Source organism: Leuciscus leuciscus (genome assembly GCF_965113295.1).
Source record: "Leuciscus leuciscus genome assembly, chromosome: 1".
NCBI classification, from domain to species: Eukaryota; Metazoa; Chordata; class Actinopteri; order Cypriniformes; family Leuciscidae; genus Leuciscus; species Leuciscus leuciscus.
The window spans coordinates 58,521,083-58,545,268 of record NC_138725.1 but is presented as its reverse complement, the minus strand read 5'-3'; the positions used below and the strand labels follow the sequence as shown (position 1 = coordinate 58,545,268).

General features: G+C 38.1%; 3 long non-coding RNA genes across 4 annotated transcripts in view; 2 read left to right on the top strand and 1 right to left on the bottom strand.

Moving 5' to 3' along the window:
* LOC309509719 overlaps positions 1-24,186 on the bottom strand; it is a 358,786-nt gene that overhangs the window by 24,415 nt on the left and 310,185 nt on the right. The gene's annotated exons all lie outside the window — the stretch shown is intronic.
* Positions 840-12,827, top strand: LOC309509685. 2 transcript variants are annotated; one of them, XR_014209995.1, is made up of 4 exons: positions 840-2,468; positions 2,593-2,757; positions 9,948-9,972; positions 10,565-12,827. It is a non-coding gene; the product is annotated as an uncharacterized lncRNA (long non-coding RNA). The 2 variants fall into 2 exon arrangements; XR_014209996.1 differs by having other exon boundaries at positions 840-2,757.
* On the top strand, positions 17,139-23,679 carry LOC309509695. Its single transcript, XR_014210004.1, has 5 exons — positions 17,139-17,405; positions 17,725-17,859; positions 20,053-20,146; positions 21,478-21,623; positions 23,450-23,679. It is a non-coding gene; the product is annotated as an uncharacterized lncRNA (long non-coding RNA).

Genomic DNA, 24,186 nt, shown 5'->3' with positions numbered 1-24,186 from the left:
CTATAATCCTTTTCTCATTATTTCATTCCTTTTTCTTTCTCCTCTACTTTTTCTGTTCATCTGGACATGGTAAGAACTTGTTTTATAGTCTTCCCTTTGAGGCCGGGACTCTCATACATCAGAAACTAAGCAGCGTATATGAAGGATGACAGCAAACAGCTTAAATCATTTAAACAAAGCTGTAGCACTAAATGCTAATGAGAGACCAGAGAAGCCACACAGCATTGCTTATCAGAGCTCTTAGAGATATGAGCAGAGAGTCTTATGAGTTATGACAACTCTGACCAGACCACACACTGACAAACTCCAAGTCAAAAGGCTCTTTCCATGAAATGGTCGAGAATGTTCGGTGGTCAACCACAGGAGGTCAGACTAAATATAAATATAAATATACGTTTTCTGCTTTGCAAGCACTGGTACAGTATTATCTTCAACATGTAGTTATAAATATATAGTTATGCATTTGTTTAATTTACAGCCAATATGTTCAAACATTTAAGAAAATGTGAAAGATGCACATTTTCTCTGTCCACATGCAATAATGCCCAAGTCTTTGTGAGTCTTTAATGCTCATCATCATCACCAATTTAGCAGCAAGTTACAGAGCTTTAGAAGTACAAAGCCTTTAGATGTGTATCAAATATAAGTGAAGTGTAAGTGAAGAAATTTAGTAGTAATATATATACTTTTTTTATAGTGTAAAGTAAAATAATATACTCATTATGACATATTTAATACATTTCTGTATACCATAAAAAGAGTTAGAGCTCTTAATTTCTTAATAAATCTTAATAAACCCATGGTTCCTATCACTACTGGCACTATCTGTGTTTTTCCAGGATCTTCTGATGTCGATTCCAAGGCTCTTGTACTTGGTGAGTTTGTCGTTCACCACCTCCACTATGTTGTGGTCCACTGGGATGGCGATGTCAATGAGCAGGCACAGCTTGACCTTCTTGTTGTGGACAATGATGTCCGGGCGGTTTGCACTGATGGCCAGGTCGGTAAACGCACCCTTGTCCCACATGATGGTACAGCCGTCGGTGTTCACTACTGGTTGTGGGACATTCTCATACCACTTGTTAGGCACTTAAACACCAAGTTCCTTGCAAATCATTGTAACGAGTTAGCTCAAAGAAATATTAATAATCAATCATAACTTGTTATAATTGATTATGAATATTTGGATCAGTTATTAGAATTAACTTAATGTAGTCAAATTAATATTACAATCAACCCACCTGTTCGTCCCATGAACACTCAGCGTTAATTGTTTATTCATTCTAAGAAATATTCATTTCTGGGGAGGGAAATGTCTTTCTTACTGTACAGTACTACTAAGAGCCTGTAGTCAAAATCTAAATCATAAAGAAAACTTTGTTGCAAGCAGAGAATCAGAACCAAATATGTATTGTGCAGTGCACACGTTTTATTCACTAATTTCACAAACATAACTAATCTAAACACACATGCATACATGCATAGGTAATATGGTGAGTGACAGAATGGAACCGGAAGAGATCCATTTAACTATGAAAAGAACCATCAGCTTATCATTTTCAGAGCACCTCATTAAATGTATACTTGCATGGCCTTTGCAGTGGAAACTATTCTTGAAGTTCTTGGAAAAGGATGTTGATGGTTCGGTGAGTCTCAAACGTTGAAGTTGCAATCGTTTTCTTCTCCGTTGGATGAAGGAGATATGATGAACTTGAGTGGTTTGTTTGACTCTGTTCTGGTTGAAGGTTTTCTCTTTCCTTGAGCACGTGGCTGAGCACATGCAGATTGTGACCTGCCAACCCTAGGCTGGAAAGGCCACGCAGGCAACCAAGGAGTGAGGAAGTCGGAAGAGTTGATGGTTGCCCATTCAGTGATGAGCCCCGGTGGGGGTCCCCACAGACATCAACCCGAAGCAGCAGCAGTGAAGGCCAGAAGAAGAGAGGGAAGGCTCAACCAATAAGAAAGGGGGAATTTCCAAGCGGGAGATTCCTCTATTGGGAGGTTTTATGACTATCTCAAGTGTGGTTAGACATAAGCCTGGCCGTTTGTGTCCATTCATACTCAGATAGATATAACAAACACACACTGCATTCTAAGAGAAGGTGATGTACACTAAAGTGTGAGTCATTAAATGAGGATTAATTAGATAGGAGACACGATACCGGTGGGGTTACATTGACCGTTGGTTGTATCACAAAATACATACTGTAGTATCAAAGACATAATAGTACACAAGACAGCAAATCATTCACACAGTGTCCTGGGGTGTGTGTTCATTTATAGATCAGTTTGTCCATTAATTGATGCAGAAAATGTTTGTTTTAAGGGCTGTGGGTGTTTTCTGTGGCCTCTGCTTTTTCCACGTGACCACATTTTTTACAGCAATAAAACCAACTTATCTTATCATAGTCATGGTAACCAAGACCCTTCTTGCCCTTGTCGGGGGGGATGGGACCACAGATCCCAGAGTGAGTTTTAAAGATTATTTGTTACATATAACAAATAATTGTGTCTGATTTGTCTCAGTCGTTTCTAGATGTAGCTGGCAACCTTATGTCGTTCTATATAGTCTGAAAATGACTTTCTTGCCAGAAAGTTTGGGGCAACCGAAAATTACTTGACTGACTGTTTCCTCGGATACTCCACACATTCTACATCTACTGTCGATCTGCAAGTTGAGGACCTTGCGTTGGTGGTACCTGGTGTTGAGTGCTTGATCCTGGGCAGCGATTCCTTGTCTGCGAACGGCTCATTCAGGTATTTGCTCTCAAACTGCACCAGATTGCATTTAACTTGAAAATGTACAACATTTATAAAGGTACATTTGTGTATTTATTATTATTATTAAAAATAATATTATTTGTACCATTCTCCATTTTTCTGTCTCATGCTTGATAGGGTTGTGGGTTGGCAAGTGTGTGTGTGTGTGTGTGTGTGTGTGTGTGTGTGTGTGTGTGTGTGTGTGTGTGTGTGTGTGTGTGTGTGTGTGTGTGTGAGCATGCATTCCTTATCTTTCTGACTGAATGAGCCAGCTGATAAAGATAGTTAGGGAATCAGTATTAGTTAATAACACTGGAAAAAGTAAAGTACGATTTTTTTCTGTAATTTAATTACTTACATCTGATGCAATTGCACTATAGGCCTACTGTATAGACTATAGAACAATTCTTTATAAAACAGTAGTGTATTTTAACGTCTAATGATAAAAATTTATGTTTTTAATATAATCTCCCTTTAAAGGACCACTACTATGCTATTTTAAAGTTTCTTAATGTTGTTCTGGAGTCTCCTACAACATGTTTGCATGCATCAAAGGTAAAAAAAAAAAACTGTTTAATTTTCTCATAATATACATTTGCACATTACATTTTCAATGAGTCTCAAACGAGTCATGAGATGAATCAATCTCTCTAATGCCTGGTTCAGATTACACGATTTTTTTGTCTGTTACGATTGTCACTGTGTCAGATTACACTATTTTGACTCCTAAAAATCTTGTCATGTCGTGGACAAGAAACATGTCAGACTACACGTTGTTTTCCGACCAGTCATCGCGAGCCGTCTCACACACTCATTCACTCGCACATATGTGTTTCTGCAACTACGGGCACTTTTGACTATCCCAATTTTAAAAAGATCAACCTCTATGAATTTCAATTTTAACCATCACAGTCTGTAATACATATAAAGATTTACACAAAATAGAATGTAGTCATTAAGATTTTAATCTGGAACATGTTTATTTTTTATGTTTTTCGGGTCATCTTCTTAAAAAGTGTCCTTACCACAATGTTACAATAACGTTCATTTTATACATTTTTCTTTAGTAATTTCTATAATTTTTTTACATATTTAAATAGCTTTTTCAAATTTGATGCAGTTTTGTAAATACTGATATAAAAAAATAATATACAAGATAGGGAATTTCATGTTTTTTTCTATGCCATGTAAAAAATTTACAGTAACCTTAGATGTCAATTGTTTCCATACACACTAAAGATAACATAATTAACTTTTTATGACAGATGTTGTAATTTCAATGTGTTAATCATCTCAACTTAAGTGTACAAATATTTTTTTTGCAAATCAAAATGTGAAAAAAAATGAAAATAGAGGAGTGCTGCGGTAATGACATCTTGAGTCGGTAAGGACAAAATTTTATTTTTAATGTAAAAAATGGCATGTTTATATATATATACTAATAAATATACAAATATATACTTCAGTACTAATAATATACTGAATATTTGTCATTTAATATACAGTACACCTTGAATTTGTCTCTACCGCAACACAAGGTCTTTACCGCAACACCTAAATTTGCTGCGGTAAAGACATGTTGCGGAAATTACATTTTTGCTAATATTTTAGCTAATTGGCAGCTATCAAGGCCTACCACATTAGTTTTGAATCTTAACATCTTAATATACATGAATTCAACAGTAAAATACATTTATTTTTAAAATGTAGTTATAAATACACAATTATTAAGCTGAATGGTAAGGACGCACAATAAATACTAGAGCAGAAAAGATGATGTTTACCTTATTTTTTTGTTATCTTGTGAGTGAGGTAGTGTGGTGGTCCAGTCTGTCAGCAATGTGCTCAAGTGATAGTTTCTGTTTCCATAGAAACTAGACTTGTTTGTGTTCGATAAAATTTCATAATAAAAGCTTTTTTTCATTGTTGCGGTAAGGACTCAAAAGTGTGGGACAGGCACATTTAGTTAAAAAAATCATAAAAATGATCAGTAAATAATACAAAGAATTTTAAGATTCTGTAAATGAATCTGTATATTAAACAATTCCATTTGAAATAATGTCATATTGTAAAAGAATGAGCTAATTTTAAGTATCTCAACATTGAAACCACGGGTGTGGGACATGAGCAAAAATAAATGCTTAATAATTTTACATTAAATCATATTATTTATTAATAATTATTTATGTCAAGGTGTGTCTTGACACTACGTTTATATTTATGAAACATCAAATGACAAATTTTAACATAAATCTAAAATTTCACTCCTGGGACTTAAAAGTGCCCGTAGTTGCAGAAACACTATACACATACACGCACTCTCTCACACACACTCACTCACTCGCCAACACACACTCCCCCTCACTCACCGTTAAAAAATTAAACATGCTAGTCTTTTTGTCGTGATGTCGTGAAGAATCGCAGACGTGACGTAGGTTGTCGCCCACTATGACACACTATACAAGATGAAACGATCGAATCTTGCGTCCCGACGCCCGTTGTCGTTTGCGAATCCCCACGACACCCTACGTCAAACGGATCGTGCCAAAATAAAATCGTGTAATCTGAACCAGGCATAAATCACTCCTTTCCGCGATATACTCTGCTCTGATTGGTCAGACAGCTCAGTCTGTTGTGATTGGCCTACCGTGTACAGCGCGTCGAAAACAAAAACGCCCATTGCCATAACAACATCAGCTCTGCTTGTCCTGAGGCTTCCTACACCGTAAACTAAACACAGTAACGAACAATGACGTCGATTTTACCATATCAACGCGAGCGCGAGTCGAATGATGAAACATTGGAAGAATAGTTATTCAACCAGAACCTCCATCGCAAGGACGACTCGAGCAGGACTCAGTGTTTCTCAGTGATACACACTACTCAGTACGAGGTACATTATGAGATGTTGCAACTAATCCTCACCATCAGCATTAACAAGTGCATGTCAATCAACAAACCCCTTATTTTACATGTACTAATTTATTTACCGAGTATTTTTCTAATATATTGCGGTGAACACGTGGAAACTGTATCAATAACAGTGCATGTATACATTAGCTGAGCTCTAGAATGATGATCTGATGCAACATAAACGTTGATAAAACAAATATTTCCTCAAAGTAGTGAGAATGACACTACAATCTGCATTAATTGACACAGTTATAGGTAATACTGGCCCACAACTGATTGAAAAACGATTAATTTAATTGACTCAGAGTCGACTCTTACTTTTGAAAGACAATAACTTTATATACGGTGCACTTTCAGATTTAAAACTTGCAGGATGTTTTCATTCACTTAGAGCTATGTTACACACTACATGAAAGTTCCTTTTCAGAAATCCATAATACTTTGGGCAGTTCAAGAACAATTTATGCAATTTTAAATTATTTGTTTGAAAGAATTAAAAGAGCAGTTTCATGTCTATCCTTGCATTGTTCAACTAGTCGAGGTTGATATGGGAATTAGAAAGTAAAAAGTAATGCAATACTTTTCAGAGAGAGTAATTAGTACAGTAATCTTAATTACACTGTTGAAGATGTAATAAGTAGCTAGTAATTAATCACTATTTTAGAGTAACTTACCTAACACTGATAGTCAGTCAGTATGTGAATTCCTTGAATTTAATCCGTGCACTTAAAAAAAAAAAAAAAAAAAAGGAAAGTTTTGCACATGGGTTTGTCTATGTTTGCTAGAAACTTTATGAACAAATAGATCACAAAAAATATCACAACACCGGAGCTTGCATGTGGATCATTTTATATTTAGATTTCTTTGAGCCCAGTCTAAGGTTTCAGAGGACAGTTGGCTTTAATTTAGCTTTGATTTAGTGCATTCTGGATCAAGCATGAGTCTCTGATACCTGGGGAGTCTACGGGGGGTTCTGATGTTTCTGCATCGGTTTGCGGAACTGCAGGAAGTGGAAAAGGCTAGCCGTCCCTGCAGTGCAGTTGAGTTGATTGGGTTTGATTTTGAGCTTGTTCTGCAGAGCCAGCGTTGTTTAACACACTGCAGAGACGTAGCCGTCTTTAATCTCTCCTGATGCTGCACAAAAAAAAAGCACAATTTTAACGGTTTAATGAAATATGTTGGGTTTGGCCTAATGGTTTATATGTAGTGTAAGCACTTTGTGCAGATGTGTGCACTCCGGTGTCAGAAATTACCTTTATTAAGGGCCAATATTTACCCCTCTGGGTTTGAATTGCAGGGTCTTTTTTTCTCCTTTATGAGGGTTTTTTCCTAGACTGGGTAAACCCAGCCCGATCTGCCAGCGATTTGATTTCGCCCCACAGCTCAGGCTGGAAACCTGTACATTCTTCTATCCTGCTTCCTTTACAAATTTGCGGGGACCAATCACAAACTGGCTTATCCACCTGGCGCGTTATTGATGATTTAAACCAATCCAATTCCTTTTAACCTCTCGAAGATGCTCAATGGCTTCTTTAGTTTAGCAAACAAATCACTCGAGTGGGTGTAAATACCACTCACTTTCATGTTTTTCTTTTGCAAAACCTGCAAAAATTGCTCTGCCATTTCTTCTTCTGCAAACCGCTGATCAATGCTACAAACCAACACGTTTGTTGACACTGCAAAGTACGTTGCTCTGATTGGTTGAAGGACTATCCAATTGCGTAGAGTCATTTGAACAATTCCCGTTGATCACTGCCTTTGTCTCCTTTGTGAAAATACAGAGCAGACTCCCCAGACTAATGTTCAATCTTAAAAGATTGAGCTTGGTCTGGTGATAGCCAGACTCATTTTTTCCCCCCTGGACCAGAAAAAATATGCTCCTCACCAGTTGCAAAAATTTTGTTTGGATTTTTATATTTGTTGTGATTAGCATTCTAATATGCTTCCACTATAAACCAACTCTTTTCACTCACATTTTGTTCAATTCAATTCAAATTTATTTTGTATAGCGCTTTTCACAATACATATTGTTTCAAAGCAGCATTTCAGAAATGTACATAGAAAAATACAGTTAGTTAATCATGTATTAATTTAGGGCATAACATATCGCCAGCGTCGAGTCGTCTCTTCACGGGCGTCGAGTCGTCTCTTCACGGGTGTTGGGGCATCTGAAGTTTCCATGAGAGGCTGGATACAAACTGGAGCGTCCCGAGATGATAACAGAAAAGCAGATGGGAAATAATTAGCATAGCTGCTGTTCATAATATTAATGCATTCGATCTGATTCAACTGTAGTATAAAAGGTAAGTATTATGTGAATGCTTGGCTAAAGAGATGCGACTTTAATCTAGTTTTAAACTGGAACAGCGAGTCTGAGCCTCGAACAATATCAGGAAGGCCATTCCAGAGTTTAGGAGCTAAATGTGAAAACGCCCTCCCTCCTTTAGAGGACTTGGATATCCTAGGAATGACCAGAAGCCTCGAATTTAGTGATCTTAAAGAGCGCGATGGATTGTAAGGCGATAGAAGTCCCGTTAAATACCCAGGAGCTAAACCATTTAGGGCTTTATAGGTCAATAGTAATACTTTGTAATTGATACGGAACTTAATAGGTAACCAGTGTAGAGATGATAGAATTGGTGTTATATGATCATATTTTCGTGACCTAGTAAGAACTCTAGCAGCTGCATTTTGGACTAACTGTAGCTTGTTTATTGAGGATGCAGAACAACCAGCTAATAAAGCATTACAGTAATCCAGTCTCGAGGTCATGAATGCATGAACTAACTTTTCTGCATCAGAAACAGATAGCATGTTACGTAGTTTAGAAATGTTTCTAAGGTGGAAAAAGGCTGTTCTTGTAACATATGAAATATGATTTTCGAAAGACAAGTTGCGGTCTAGTATAACACCCAGGTCTTTTACTGTAGTGGATAAAGTAGCAGGACATCCTTCTAAATTAAAGTTGTATTGTAAGAGGTTTTGTGGGCAGTTTTTTGGACCCATAAGTAATACCTCCGTTTTATCTGAATTTAATAGCAGAAAATTACACGTCATCCAGTATTTTATATCTTTAACACACTAGATCATTTTGTGTTTTCATCTGGTCGTGATGAAATATATAATTGAGTGTCATCAGCATAACAGTGGAAATTAATTCCTTGTTTTCTTATAATATTACCAAGTGGCAGCATATATATTGAGAATAGCAGAGGGCCTAACACAGATCTTTGCGGCACTCCATAGTTTACTAACATTATCTTAGATTTCCCCCCCCCCCCATTTAAACAGACAAAATGGTAGCGGTCTAATAAGTACGATCTAAACCAGCTTAATGCCTGTCCATGAACACCAGTGTAGTTTTGTAGTCGATCTAAGAGTATTTTGTGATCTATAATGTCGAACGCAGCACTAAGATCGAGTAAAACTAGTATTGAGATACAGCCTTGGTCAGAAGCTAGTAGTAAATCATTTGTAATTTTAACGAGCGCAGTTTCTGTGCTATGATGCGGCCTGAATCCTGACTGAAATTTTTCATAGATATCATTTTCTTGCAAGAAAGAGCACAATTGAGCGGACACAACTTTTTCTAGTACTTTAGACATAAATGGAAGATTTTAAATGGGTCTGTAATTTGCTAGGTTATTATGATCTAATTGTGGTTTCTTAATGAGAGGTTTTATAACTGCCAACTTGAATATTCTTGGAACATGACCTAAAGATAAAGACGAGTTAAATAATATTGAGAAGAGGCTCTTCCACTACAGGTAACACTTCTTTCAGTAGTTTAGTGAGTATTGGATCTAATAAGCATGTTGTTGGTTTAGATGCAATGATAAGTTTATTTAGCTCTTCCTGTCCCATAGTTGTAAAGCGGTGTAGTTGTTCTTGAGGGGCGATAAACCTTGGATTATTTTGGTTATTTTCTATTAGTTTGCGGAGATGCTCAGCCCTGGCTGCTTTTAGGGCCTTTTTATAATGTGACACACTGTCTTTCCATGCGATTCTAAAGACATCTAAATTAGCTTGTTTCCATTTACGCTCTAAATTACAAGTTTCTCTCTTGATAACATGCGTAGCACTGTTGTGTGACATTAAATTGATGAATTGGATCCTATGCAGGCCTCCATGTGATTCTGGAGCATTTTGATGAGTGAATAAAGTTGCGCGTAAGGGACATTTTAGGTTTAGGATGCTGAACACAGCTCATGCCTGGAAAGGTTGTGAGTTCTGTAAAATGTCCTTCATTTACTGTTCTTTTCTTTTTCCCAAAGGAGCTGAACTAGTGGTGGGACATGGGTATGTGTGTTTTTGTGTATATTAGTGTATGTGTATCTATTGTGTTATTCATTCTCCTTGAACCCTTTCTATAGCATTTGAATCGACATCTCTACAATTCACACCTGATTTAAATGGCCTGACATATTCTTGTTGTAAGACTTTGTGACACACGCTTTCATTTCATTTTTTTTTTTTTTTTATAGAAAATCCGGTCTCAGCCTTTAAATTATTTCAAAAAATTACAAAATCCAAACAATAGCCAATTTTTTAGGCTTTTGACGATCTTCAATGTGCCGTTACAGATGTGAAGTGAAAGCACGGAGCGCAAGCGAACCGATCATCCCTTCTTCTTTAATCTTTACTGCTAGTTATATCACAAAAAAACATGAATAAATCTTTGAAGGTATACATTGAAAGATACAGTACATCTTACTGAAATGTATAATTTCTCATATAATCACGGAAAGAAATTAACGATGAATAAATAATATTTTAAAATAATAAAAAATAGATAATGGTTATTGTAAATTGACTCTCTCTCTCTCTCTCTCTCTCTCTCTCTCTCTCTCTCTCTCTCTCTCTCTCTCTCTCTCTTTTTTTTTTTAAGCAGGCAGTGCTTTTCAACTTACAAAGATGAGAATAACAACACTAATCCTATGACTGACTGCTCCAGGCCGAATGGATCTACAGCCGATGGCATACAGTAGAGCTTTTCTGCGCTGAGATTTGGCATCTCTGTAATAAGATTGCTCTTTCCCAGTCCAAGCAGCCAGCCAATGGGCTCTGGCTGAAAGAGTTTTTGATGTGAAAGGAAACAAGCTTGTAATGGTCCAGGGTTTAATGCCTCTGAGAGGACTCAGATCGCTTACTCAGCAGAGTTCCAGGTGTGCCGTGAACTTTTTACAAGTTATTTATTCTCGTTTCACCGGTCTCCTCCGGCTTGGTACGGCATGGGTGTGTTTACTGTGATTTACAGTGTTACAGGTTGCAAATGTAGGAATGAATCACTCTTTAAAGTAAACAAGTAAAAGATGGTACAAATTTACATAGACCCCTCAAATGAAGCCAGCTGGGTCTTCTAAGTGAGCAATGAGTGGGCTTGTTTGCTCCTATTCCATACTGTCTATGTTGAATCTCAATTTTACCAATGAGACAAGGATTTTACATCAGGACACACACCTAACAAGGACAAAAGCTGCTGAAAATGCACAACTCCATTTCTTTTGCTTTGTGTAAGTGACATGTTTGTACTAAAGCTTCACTTACCATAGTAATATGACACTGGTTGACATGGAGATGCACTTTAATGGTGTTTCAGAGGGTGAAGCTGTTTTCACATGGGCATTGGCTATATGCAGGATCCGTTTTTATAAGTATGCATCCACAATTACAACTCCCCCCATGGCTAGACCTCTGCTGGGGGTCTAATTTTCCCAGAGTGCTTTGCTACTCTCTGTGGTCTGTGTTAATATTGATGTGTAAAAATAGCCATGGCAGTGGGCTGATGATATTTGCCCACCTAGCGTGCCATAATAACAGGCTGTGTTTGCTCTGCGCTACCAACCGCAGGACACGGATGGGAGGAGAAAAAAGTCTGAAAAAAGGATATTACAGGGAGAAGCATTTTGTAAGAGCCTACACCCCCTTCACCCCACTATGTAAATATAGAGGAAGAGAGGGATGATTAGATGAGAAAATGAGAGAGAGGGAAATAGACAGACGGAGGTCTGGGTCGAGGGAGTCAGACTCAACCACGAATGGAGTCCAGAGGATAGAGAGAATTGGATTGTGATCTGGTGGAGGAGAAAATAAGTGGAGAAAAAGAGGGATATAAATCCTCAAGGACAGATGTAGAACTTTATGAGAAAGGATAGACGTATTACAGCTCAGGAAAGACAAAGAATCAAGAAAAATGGTGGAAAGAGGCGAGTGAGAGGCAGAAAACTGCTTGTTAATTTTCTGTGTTTTTACAGAACTTCATTAAGTCAAATTAGTCAACTAGTCATTCAGGGAACCCACTGACTGTTTCATTTGGAAAATATGTACTGTAGTTTTGCAAACCCAGATGTTCAGTATTCTATGCTATTTTCAGTTGCATATATAAGTACTGCATAGGGAAATGGTTTATTCTTTAGCTAGATATGGTGCGACAAAAGAGGAAGGAGGAAAATAGAAAAAAGAGAGGGAGGGAGGGAGAAGGTGAAAGTGAAAAGAAAATGGAAAGTGATGGAGTCCTTCAGGGCCATGCTGGGGTTATACTGAGGCACTAGCATAAGCAGCTGTTTTTACTGTAAATCTTATGAAAGTAAGACTGCCTTTCAGATACTCAAGGACATTATTTTCATTCTGTAACAACTGGAAAATAATACATTGCCAGACTTACAACAGTAATATGTTAAATGTTTCATTATAGTTATAAGGAGTGTGCAGTGAAGCAATTGTTTGTACATGTACACAGTACCTCTTTCAGTGACATCTTCGGATACAAACAGATGTGGGAAGGTAGATATGTCTTATAAAAAGATTGCTTTATTTGTGTTTGCTAGATACATATTTTCTTTTCTGTAATTCAATAGAGTTCAGTAATTGTTTTTAATTATTTGCCTTTTTGAATAAGGTATTATGCTTCAAGCACATACGTAATAGTTGTTATTTATTTGATACTAGATATAAACACATTTCCTCGCATTTTATAAATTTTTCAAAGCACAATTATGTACAGTGATGTTCAAAAGTCCACGAAAAGTTTAAACAATCTCAGAATGTCTTAGTATTTGGGTCATCCCTCTTTTGTTTTAATGACATGCACATACAACATTTTGCATTCTAGCAAAATGCACCAAGTATCTTGTGTGTTGTGTGTGTGTGTGTGTGTGTGTGTGTGTGTGTGTGTGTGTGTGTGTGTGTGTGTGTGTGTGTGTGTGTGTGTGTGTATATGTATATATACAGTATATATATGTATAATTACTATAGTTGGACTCTTTAGTCAGTGTAGATGCCATATTTAACTTTACACAGATAAAAAATAAAAAAAGGCTATAGGCTTGCCGCTGTATAAAGGTCCTAAATCACATGCATTTTAAAAACCCACAACTTTCAAAAGTGTAGTGAACATTTTTTGGAAAGATGTTTCACCAGCTAAATGATTGGTATGCTAAACAACGGTACAATCCATTGAATATAGTCCACTGTACTTCTAAATATGGCGCTACCCCTGACTTAAGTCTATAGCTCTATTAAAACATAACTGAGCGGTAATCCAGCCAATGTTAGAAGTCTAAATTTCAAGAACTATTACCACTTAACATGTCATTGCAAATGGCCTGTTCAACGTAAGCTGAGCATTTGCTGTGGATGTTGTTAGCTTTCGTTTAAATAACTTCCTCTGCTTGGCAGATCAAGTTGAAGCTTTAGTGTCAGCTAGTCCTCGGAGAGAGCACAATTCCATTTCTCTTGGCTCATTCATTTCAATTTTATCGCTGAAATGTTACCCTCTCTGATATGATACTCTTCCTTTCTGCTTCAGGATTCAAGTCTACCTAATATAAAAAATAAATAAAAAAATCTGAATGTATAAGAGAAACTAGATTTTTTACTTCTTTGTAGCATTTCTGTAAACTGCTAATGTCAAATAGGCATAGACTCAATCAATTGAGGAGTTAAGATATATGTTTTGACTTTGTCCACTGAATCCTTTTTCAATTTGTGACCATGGACAACTTAATGGTGAATTGAGACCTAAACAGTCTCTGACGCAGTTACTGAGGTGCTCCATTACACCAAAAGGATATTTGTCTTAAGCTTTGTCTTGTTTACTCGTGGCTTTACACCGCTGTTCTGTTTTTGGAACCCTGTTGAGAATACAGCTCAATGCGTTTGAAATACTGTTTATGGTGTTATTGAGTGACAAATTCGTGTGAATGCACTGATGACCCCATTACATAGTCAATATTGATACATTATCTGCTTTCTAATTCACAGGAACCTAACATTCTCTTAGTTGCTTCCTATATCTGTGGAAGTTCACTTTACAAAGTTCTACAACACCAAACACTTGTGTGCAGTTTTAGAGTTTATATAATATAATCCATGTGTATACTACTATTTTAAATTTAGATAATTTATTTGAAATAGAAATCTTTTGTAATATTATAAATGTATTTACTGTCACTTTTGATCAATTGAATGCATTCTTACTAAGTATTAATTTGAAATAGTAAAATACATATATAGAGTAATAGTATATAAAAAGTAAAAATCTTACTGACCCCAAACTTTTGAAAAGTAGTGTGAATGGTTATTTATTATTACTATGAAATTAACAATCTGTCATACCCCTAAATATAGTAATTGCTCCTATGTTTAATAAATTGTATTTTATTTTCAATATATCGTTATTGTAACATCTTGTTTTCTTCCACCATCATATTTGTTTTAGCCCAACTTCTTGGCGTGATGAATGACTGGTAGGTATATTTCCCTCTTTACTTCTTGTGAAGTGAGATATGAATATGTTTTCTACCCTTACTGAAAATACAGTATAGTCTCCCTGTGATTTGATATTCCACTCAACATGGTTGAAGTCCACTATACAGTCACTATAAGCCAATTTGAGGATTGAGCTAAAATGCGGTTCCTTCACCTCCCCGTCCCTTTCCGCCATGATTTCCCTATAATTTCCACTCCTCTCTAAACTTTTCCTATCGATAAAAGTGGCCAAAGGACCAGAAAAATAGGGGTATTTATCGCTGTGCCGACACTCGCCAACCTCCTGAAGAGTGTGTGTCTGAAGCCACAGCTGTCTGAAGTTACATCGCTCAGCTTGACGCTATAAGGTTGGAGGACCCTATTCACGTAAGTGCAAAATTATCTTATAAACAACACCTTACGTATGAATGGTTTTGGATACCATGCAGGGCTATTAAACTCGGGATTGGCACTGTGAAGAGAGAATGTATGTGACGCAAAGAAAAAGAGAGAACGCGTGCTGCTGCAGGATGAGACTGTGTTGCCCATGGTGACAGTGCTGGCCAGTCGCCGTGTTTCCCTGCGGTTGAAGGTCGATGCTGTAGCGTCCAGGGCTAAAAGCTGCTCGGCCAGTCCCTCACATGCTAATAGAATTAGCGTGCCATCTGTTAGCGAGCAGCGTGCCAGCCTGGACCCCTGCTAATTATGATATAATATCGGGAGCAAGCAGCAGATTACTTTCGGAGGGGCTTCAGAGATGCCAGCAATTTAAAAAAAGAGGTATTGAGAGTGGGAAAAGAATAGGAAAGAGAAAAAAGGGGGTGGACAGAGAGTTTAAAGATGAGCTGTGGAAGAATATGTTGTGTTAAAAGAAAACGAATGTTGGAGCAGTAAGGGTATCATCCTACAAGAAACCTCAGCCAGTGTTCCTCTAAGCTGATAATACTCAATGTCTGTTAACCATATCTTCCTTAAGTCTGGCTTAACCATGTTGGCAGGTGACGATGGCTGAAAATGGCAGTGTGACAGTAGTCGAACAATGACAAGTGTTTTAAAAATGCAGGCCTGCAGCCTCACTGCTTGACACACACACACACACACGCGCTTGAGGCGACTATTCGTGTTTATCTGTGCTTGAGGCAGGAGAACGTTTTACACTGTTGGTCCAGAGGAAGAGAGGAGCAGAAGGAACAGATGACAAAAGCAGAGAAGAAAGAAGCCAGCAGTAAATCAGAGGGTTTTGGGCCTTAGTCATCTCGTAACAGGATGCAACAGTCCAAACAGTGGGCCTGTGCCATGAATACAGAAAGAGAGACAATTAGCTGTGGACGTTGATGGTTTTTGAATGCGCTTCATTCTCTCCATGGGAGAAAATAAAAGATAAGTTCATCCAAAAATGAAAGGTGTCATCAATTTCTCGCCCAAATTTTTTCTTCCTTCTTTGTGAGGCCGAATGTCTTAGCAGCTCTTTTCCATACAACATAAGTGAATGGGGACTTTTACTGTCAGGAGTTGGAACAACATGAGGGTGAATAAATGTTTTCAGTTTCCATATGTGAATCACATTTTCTTTTTATATTGATTTATGGGGGTGCAAAGTGTAACCTTACTAATTCTGTTGACTAGATGCATACACTTTAATGCATTTCATAAACAGAAATACAAAAGCTGGCTGCATTGGTTAGCAATTCATGGCAGAATCCAAAAATGGAGGGAACTTTTGGGAAATCTGGGACATTTTGTGCACATAAGTGTTAATGCATTTTTTATTTTGTGGGTTACAGAAGACTGTCAACTTTTGAATGAGACATGTATTTTGCCCACAAAAGGGGTTTTCTGAATCACAAATTTTTTTTTTTCTTCTTCCTTTTTTTTTTTTTTTACCAAAATGCTTTACATGCATTCGTTTCAATGACTCAGCATGTCACAAAATCATTTTAGTACAACGACATTATCTGCTTTCTGATTCACAAGAAATGTATTAATAAATGAGTGATGCAGTTTTCTATGTAGGCCTATTGTATTGTACTGTAAAAAATGTATTTAAAAAGCTGGTGGAGATATGCATTTTGTCCACCTGTTTCATGGATAAAATGCATCTAATTCATGATTTTGTGCAAAATAAAAAAAGTTCTTTCTGAAGAATGAAGTGCTGTGTTTTCATTTCTGTACATTTTGTGTCATGAAATCCATTCAGTATATTATATAAGTCAGCTTATATTCGGCTAGTTTTAGTTTTACTTCTATGGTTTTAGTTGTATTGACAAATTCATAAAATGAATGTTCTCTTTTACTATTTGGAGCTTCTGCTTTCTAGAAGATGTCAGTCACAAGTTATGCAACATAGCTAACTGTGTGATATATTACATAAATACATAATAAAATGTCACTGCACACACCATGTTCACTTTCTTGGAATAACTCTTTAACACACACCATGGCTTTAATATAATAAGTTTGTATAAAATCATGATAAGCATGACCTTTTCTCCACATCTTTGTCTAGACTTCTGTACAACTCTACTCACCAGTGAACCCTGAGAGACTGATTTAAAGTTCTCTAGCCGGGAACTGATAGCGTCTGGTAATGAAACCTTCCTCTTTAATGCCTACATCTTACATGTTTGCTCTCTTTTCCTCATTTCCTGTTTTATGCATTTGCCCGTGTCTCATCCCAGCGAGCTTTGTATCCGACGAGGTGACCTTGCAGAGGCCCGGCGGAGAGCTCTGAAGGGTTCCTCGTTAGATGAGAGTGCTGTCTGTCTCTTTGTTTTCAGTTGAAAATGATGCCATTACGCCTGCTCGCCACCTCTCTCTGTCACCCTAACGAAGCTAGGGCCGCTGCGTCGCTCACGCTGGCACGACAGGTGTGCGTCGGCAGTGACTGAAGACTCGGCTCGCTGCGGGTCCCGTATCTTTCTTCAGACTCAGCGTGCGAACTGCTTTTTTTATGGGCCCATGTGTCATATTCTCCTCTAAACAAGGTAAGAATGTAGATAGTTATGTAGGGAATGTTTTGGTTTACATGGATTTAGGCATGTTGTCCAAGTCGATACTTGGAGGCTTGTCATGTCATTAAACTTCATCCGAAGTGTTGTTATTTTTTTGTGCACGGTGCACTTCAGGTAAGCGAAAGTGAGTTTAGTTGACTTTAAAGCATGACGAATTTCAAAAGAAAATGAAGACCTTGTTGAAGGACTCTCTGTCTGTCTGCTAACTTTCTAATCCAATTTACTGTGACGTTTGTGATTCCAGCTCTGTGTTGTGCTGTAAGTGTATTAAAACGCTGCCGTCTGACTGCAGGTACTTCATGATTAGACTACGGTGAATAAGATTGAAGTCGAAAATAAAACAGAGTCCCGGTGGAACCGATCGTGTAAGTGCCGGCGCGCTTTTTTCCAGCTGACCGTTGGAGTTGATTCGACTATTCCCCTTGAGGTAAAAGGCCCGTCTGCCGGCATCCGATGCCTTAGCTGTCTGTCAGATGCCTGTCTGTAATTTGTGATTACAGCACAAGCGAAGGGGGTGGCAGAGATTAATTCAATCCAACCCACGAATCTGATTGCTTTCATTTGCATATTAATGAGAAAATCTCCCGAATGTTTTTTTTTTTTTTTTTTTTTTTTTTCAGTGTCCTCTCTTTAACTTCAGCAGGTGCAAAGGCAGAAGACTGATTTTAGAAATGAGAGGGGAAAAAACTGATATTTACAGCATTTGCGTCTGGCGATCTGAGGTCAGCGTCTGCTTGCGCATGGATTTGCATAAATCTGCATGTGGAATGAGAGGAGACGCGCTAGCCGATTCCTATTGGATTCCCTTCTTCACTTAGTTCCTTTTAAGAATGAGAGAGAGAGTGAGAGCTCTGGGAGGGGGGCGCATGGAACCCCTCCTGAGCAGATACACATGTAATTGTGCGTTCAAATGGGTGTAAATAAAAGCAAGGCTGAGAGGTAAATACAGACTCTCTCTCTAATATGCCATCTGTTGTCTGTGGGAATTCGCAGATAAATTGGGCTTCTGATGGCTGTGCGGGAATAGTGCCGTTGGTCTCCTCTCCATTCCCTCTCTTTCTCATTTCCCCTACATGCTTTTCCTCTTTAACAGGCATGCGTATTCAGAAGGGGAAGAACGGAGAGTTGTAACAAATTAGTTCTGTTTCAAAACCTTGTGAGCTTTCTTGCTGCTGACTACCTAAACATGGAACTGCCTTCTAAGGCAGCAACCTGACTAGAAAGGTCCCGAATTGGTATTTTAACATTATTTAATACAATAGCTAACATGACCTAACAATGAATTACAATTTTACAGCATTTGTTAGTCTTGATTAATGTTAATGTCAAAATACACATCTATTCAACAGTGTGGGGTCAGTAAGATGTTTCAATATTTTAGAAATTGTGTATTTTATGCAGAAATACAATACAAGCAGTAATTGGTGAAATTTCATTACAATTTAAAATAACTGTTTTCTATTTTAATATATTTTAAAATATAATTTATTCCATTGATACAAAGCTGAATTTTCAGCATCATTACTCTAGTCTTCAGTGTCACATGGTCCCTCAGAAATCATTCTTTATTTATCATTATTAATGCATCCTTTCTGATTTGTATTAATTTCTATCAAAAAACAAAAACACTTACTGACCCCAAACTTTTTAACCGTAGTGCATATTAATATATTTTTAACATTACAAAATTAACATTAATATGTAACAAGCAAACATGAATTAGCAATGAACAACTAGTATGTTGTATGTTCGATTAATAATGATGATGAATATATTATCCATATAATTTAATAAATATTTCTCACTTTGCATCTCAGATTTTTTTTCACTCAGCTTGTTTCAATGCATTCTGGGATTGCATTCTCAATTTAGGATGCTACTATGCTGACTTAATTAGTTAAGAATTGTAGTATCTTTTGAGTTGCCTGTGATACCTTAAAAGGCTGCCTATGTAGGAAACTCACTTGGTTTTTGGACAGTGAGATTTTCCTTCAACATGTCTAACTTTAACTCGTAGATTTTAAACATGTATATTGAATCAATGCTGTTTGAAATGTTACCAACTCTCTAATTTGACATCCATTAACAAATCAAGTGATAAACACATGAAGTTTGTCTTTAATGCCTTTTTCTCCAACTTCTACTGTCACTTCAGGAAGGGTGGTGGACATGTACAATATTTTAGCCCATTTCCAACTGGTTAAACTGATGATGTTACTACACTCCCTGGTCTCTCCTTGTACAGGACTGGTATTTAAAGTAACTATTCATTTGTATGTTCCACATTCTCAGGTCATGTGATGTTGAAGCTCTAGCAGGTGGTTTTTATGTCCAGACACATTGGGAAGTCATGTGACACCTTTCCGCTTGTATCTTGTCATTCCACTCTTGCTTCAGATGTGTGTTATGACTTTAAACGGCAGCGTCTCATGGGCCGTTGCCTTGTGGCGGTGCTCGCTTGGCGCGGTGCTCGCTTGCCACGCTGCTTTACGAGCGCCAATGTCAGGCCGTTAAGCGGGCACGCTCTTTTGTAAAGGTTGTCTGCCTCTTAAATGCTGTCGACTTTATTGATGTGCCTCTCTCCCCCTCTTTCTCTCCCTCTCTCCTCGTCTTCGCACAGAAATATGCTGGATGGCCCTGGTTTAAATTCAATTCTTCAACACAAGCCGTTTATTAAGGAGCGAGGGCAGGCTGAGAGTGGAGACTGAGGCGGGGTGAGATGATAAAGCAAATTAATGTCCTCCTTTCTCCGCTAAACACACACACACACGCGCGCACACATAGCAATGCTATTTAGCAAGCTTGGGGGGAGAGTCAGTGGTTGTAAACAGGACTAGCGGCGTGAGTGGGAACACAAATCACTGCGTATGTCTGCCTGTACGCTCTGCCCGAAAACACTGCCGAGGACATGGAGTGAAACGGGCTGTCAATCTTCCCTGCCGAGCGGGGAATTAGAGCGGTGCCCTCTCCACTGCTTAACCTTGTGCTGTTGGGCTTATCAGGGAGAAATGCCTTTACGCCACTGACGCCAGGACAAATAACACATCACCTCACGCTAACCATAAAATATCTCGTCAATTATGCTAACAGCAACGCGTCGAGGCTGGAATAGCCTATTACTTTAATTCTCGTAATATATGAGGTCACACTTTATATTACTGGGTTCATGGTAGTGTGTTTGTACAGAATTATTCTTGAAATTACACACTGATGTCATTACTGTAATCATTTTAGTTGACATATGACATTACTAAAATTACTACAGTAATGACATCCATGTCTAATTTACTCTGTAAAGTAAAGTGTTATCTATGACGGTTGATATTAATGCTGTAATGCTAGTAGTTGTATAGTATGGGACAAATATACCGGCCAACATGACAATCATTTGCAACTTAGTGGGGGCCAAAAATTTGGGACCTTTTTTCTCTTTAGATTTCTATTTTTTTTCTTTTTTTTTTTGAGAATTTCTCTTTATCATTATCCTTATAGCTAACATTCTTGATGTGAACGGGCCTTTAGACTTTTAGACCCTGCTCTGTCACAACATCACCAATTATCATATTACACTAACACCACCATTTTAATCACTTTACATATTTGATGAACATGTAATGCAAACAACAAAACTGGCGCTGAATCACTCAGTCTGCTTTAGGCTTTTTGGCTGTTAGCAGTTGTGTGTTTGTTTTATTTTCTCTCTTGCCAATGCAGATTTATGTTTAGGGGAGGTGAGTTGATTCAGATGAATAAAAAAAACAAGAGATGAAAACATGATTTATTACCATCACTCCATGACTCGCTACACCACCTCCTCTCTACTCACACTTTTCCCTCCAAGTAGCTAATAACTGCTAATATAATAATAACTGCAGGGGGGAGGCAGGGGTTTCTAGTGAGCTGGGGTTGCAGACAGCTTATGTGTGCTTTGGAGTTTGTATTCATTTAAGTCTATTTATGGAACCGTTCTCCTATGTTTAACTCTTTCCCTGCCATTGACGGAATTTTCACTGACGGAATCCATGTTTTCCCTGTTATACGGTAGGTAGTCTCGCTTAGCCAGAGCTTCAGACTGACAACAGAAGGTCTGGACTCCATAGCATCTTTCATTTGCCAAGGACCACCCATAGGCTGTCTGACTGACATGTAAAGCAACCAATCCCAGTTCGCTTTGTTCCGCATCATGTTTAGGTGAGTCAAAATGTAATGTCGAAGTACCTACAATAAGAGAGGAAGAGAGGACAGACCGTTGTGTAAAACTCTTAGGATGTATTTTAAGAGACTATGCCACAAACTTTACATACTTCACATACTTTTGAACATCCAACGTTTATCTGATCCTTGTAAACATGACGGCTTTCTTCTTCCATGAGGGGGTTTGGCATCACATGGTAGGGGGCGCTATTACGCATCTTCTGAAAGAGTACAGAATCTCTGGATCAAAACATGTGTACAGGCGAAGAAGCCGAAACAATGAATATAAGCATTGCTTATGGACATGTAAAATAACGTAATCATCAAACATTAAACCGCATACAGTTGTAATCGGAATTGTTCAACCCCCATTGCAAATCAGGTATATTGGCAACATTTACAGACTTTCAGCTGTTTTCAATGAACAAATCAAACAAAAGTAATTGAAATAGCTCAACACAACAAATGTTTCAAGTGATTTCCCCAAATTGAGCTGAAAATGCTACTTTAAATGATTTCTGCTGTCTCTAAATTATTCAATCCTTTCATGACAAGCATCTTTAGTACTTAGAAGAAAACCATTTTGCTGTTCTGACCTGCTGCAAGCGAGATGTATAACCAGACACCAGCTTCTGGCAGCGTTTCTGAGGAATCTTAGCCCATTCCTCATGAGCAATGGCCTCCAGTTCAGTAATATTCTTGGGTTTGCGTGTTGCAAACGCCACCTTCAAATCTCACCAGAGATTTTCTATGGGGTTCAAGCCAGGTGACTGTGATGATGGCCACTGTAGAATCTTCCATGCCTTGGTGTGCTTGGGACCATTGTCCTGTTGGAAGGTCCAATGACGCCCAAACTTCAGCTTCCTCACTGACGGCATGTTTTCTCCTAGGATTTCCTGATACTTCAATAAATCCATCTTGCGTTCCACACGCTGCAGGTTTCCAGTGCCAGAGGATGCAAAGCAGCCGCAGAGCATCACCGATCCACAACCATGCTTAACTGTAGACAGAGGGTTCTTTTCAGCATATGCTTCATTCTCCTTCCTCCAGACATACCTCTGAGACATAGGGCCAAAAAGTTACAGTTTTCTTTCATCGCTCCACAGAACAGAATCCCAAAACTTATGTGGATCATTTATATGATTTTGAGCAAATTGGAGCTGACTTTTCTTGTGCTTTTGGGTTAGGAGTAGAGTAGATTAGAGTATACTTTAGTGTCCTTTTTCAGGAAATTTGTCTGAGACTCAAAGCTGCAGTAGTACACAACATACACACACACACACACACACACACACACACACACACACACACACACACACACACACACACACACACACACACACACACACACACACACACACACACACACACACACACACACACACACACACACACACACACACACACACACACACAACACGCGACAACAACATTAAAGGGGAAGAAAAAAAAAGTAAACATTAAAAATAATACATAACGATGACTATACTCTATATCGCTTCCCTGATGGCAGAAGTTGATACTAAAACATGGCTTGAATCACTTACTATTATTGTCTGTGCATTCTTAAGAAGTAGTGGTGTACGTCTTCGTCTTGGAGTTCTGGCATGCGTTTAGTACGCACCTTACTGTGCAAGCTGAAACCTCAGTGCCTGTTGCCACCAAGTCTTGCTGTGGGTCTTTTGCAGTCACTCAACGGTTTTTCTGAACCTGTCTACTCAGAAATCTGGTTGCAGCCATTGATAGCTTTATTTATCTGTCTGTCTGTTCCATTTCTCCATCTGTCTCTCTTCTTTCACTGTCTCTCTTCAAATCATGTTCAGTTAAGAAGGAGAAAACGAGGTGAAAGAAAAGAAGCGCTGGAGCTGAAGGATGAGCTGAAAGTAGCTGTTTGCTCCTCTCCGGGCTGTTTCAGAGGTGTATCGACTGTTGTCTACACAACTCTTTCTGTTGCACAACATCACTGCTCATTCATTTATCTTCTGATAAATGAATCGCCTCCTTTTGTTGATGTATTTTCTGACCTCTTCCTGTCTCAATAAATCCCTTGAATCCTGAATATGCTTGTCTCTTCTGTAGTTTGGAGATGTCTGGAGTTGTTTTGTAATAATGGTGTTCAATTCAGAGATTTCGAATGAGGTCAGGGTTTATTAAGAATTCTCATAAATATAAATTTAATACAATAGTTTAGTCTGTGTGTGCAATGATACATAACAGTTGACCCTGAATTGGCTTCGTATGTTATACTTTTTTTAATAATAGACAAATCTGCTGCCTATGTAGTGTTTAAAATGTAAGTTATGCAAGCAATACGGTATGAGAGGCTGTGCTGTATTGTGAATAAGTCACAGCTGAAGGGCATTGTTAGGCATGACGCAAAGCGGAGTACCTGCAACCCCTTCAGCCGTGACTTATTCACGATACAGCATTAGCCTCGAGTACCTTATTGCTTTCATAAAACGGTTACCACACAATACAAATATTAAAGCCGAAAAATATGCATCTATGCAATTTTCATGAAGTAAAATCACTAAAAGCATTCCTTCCGCTGGAAAAAATT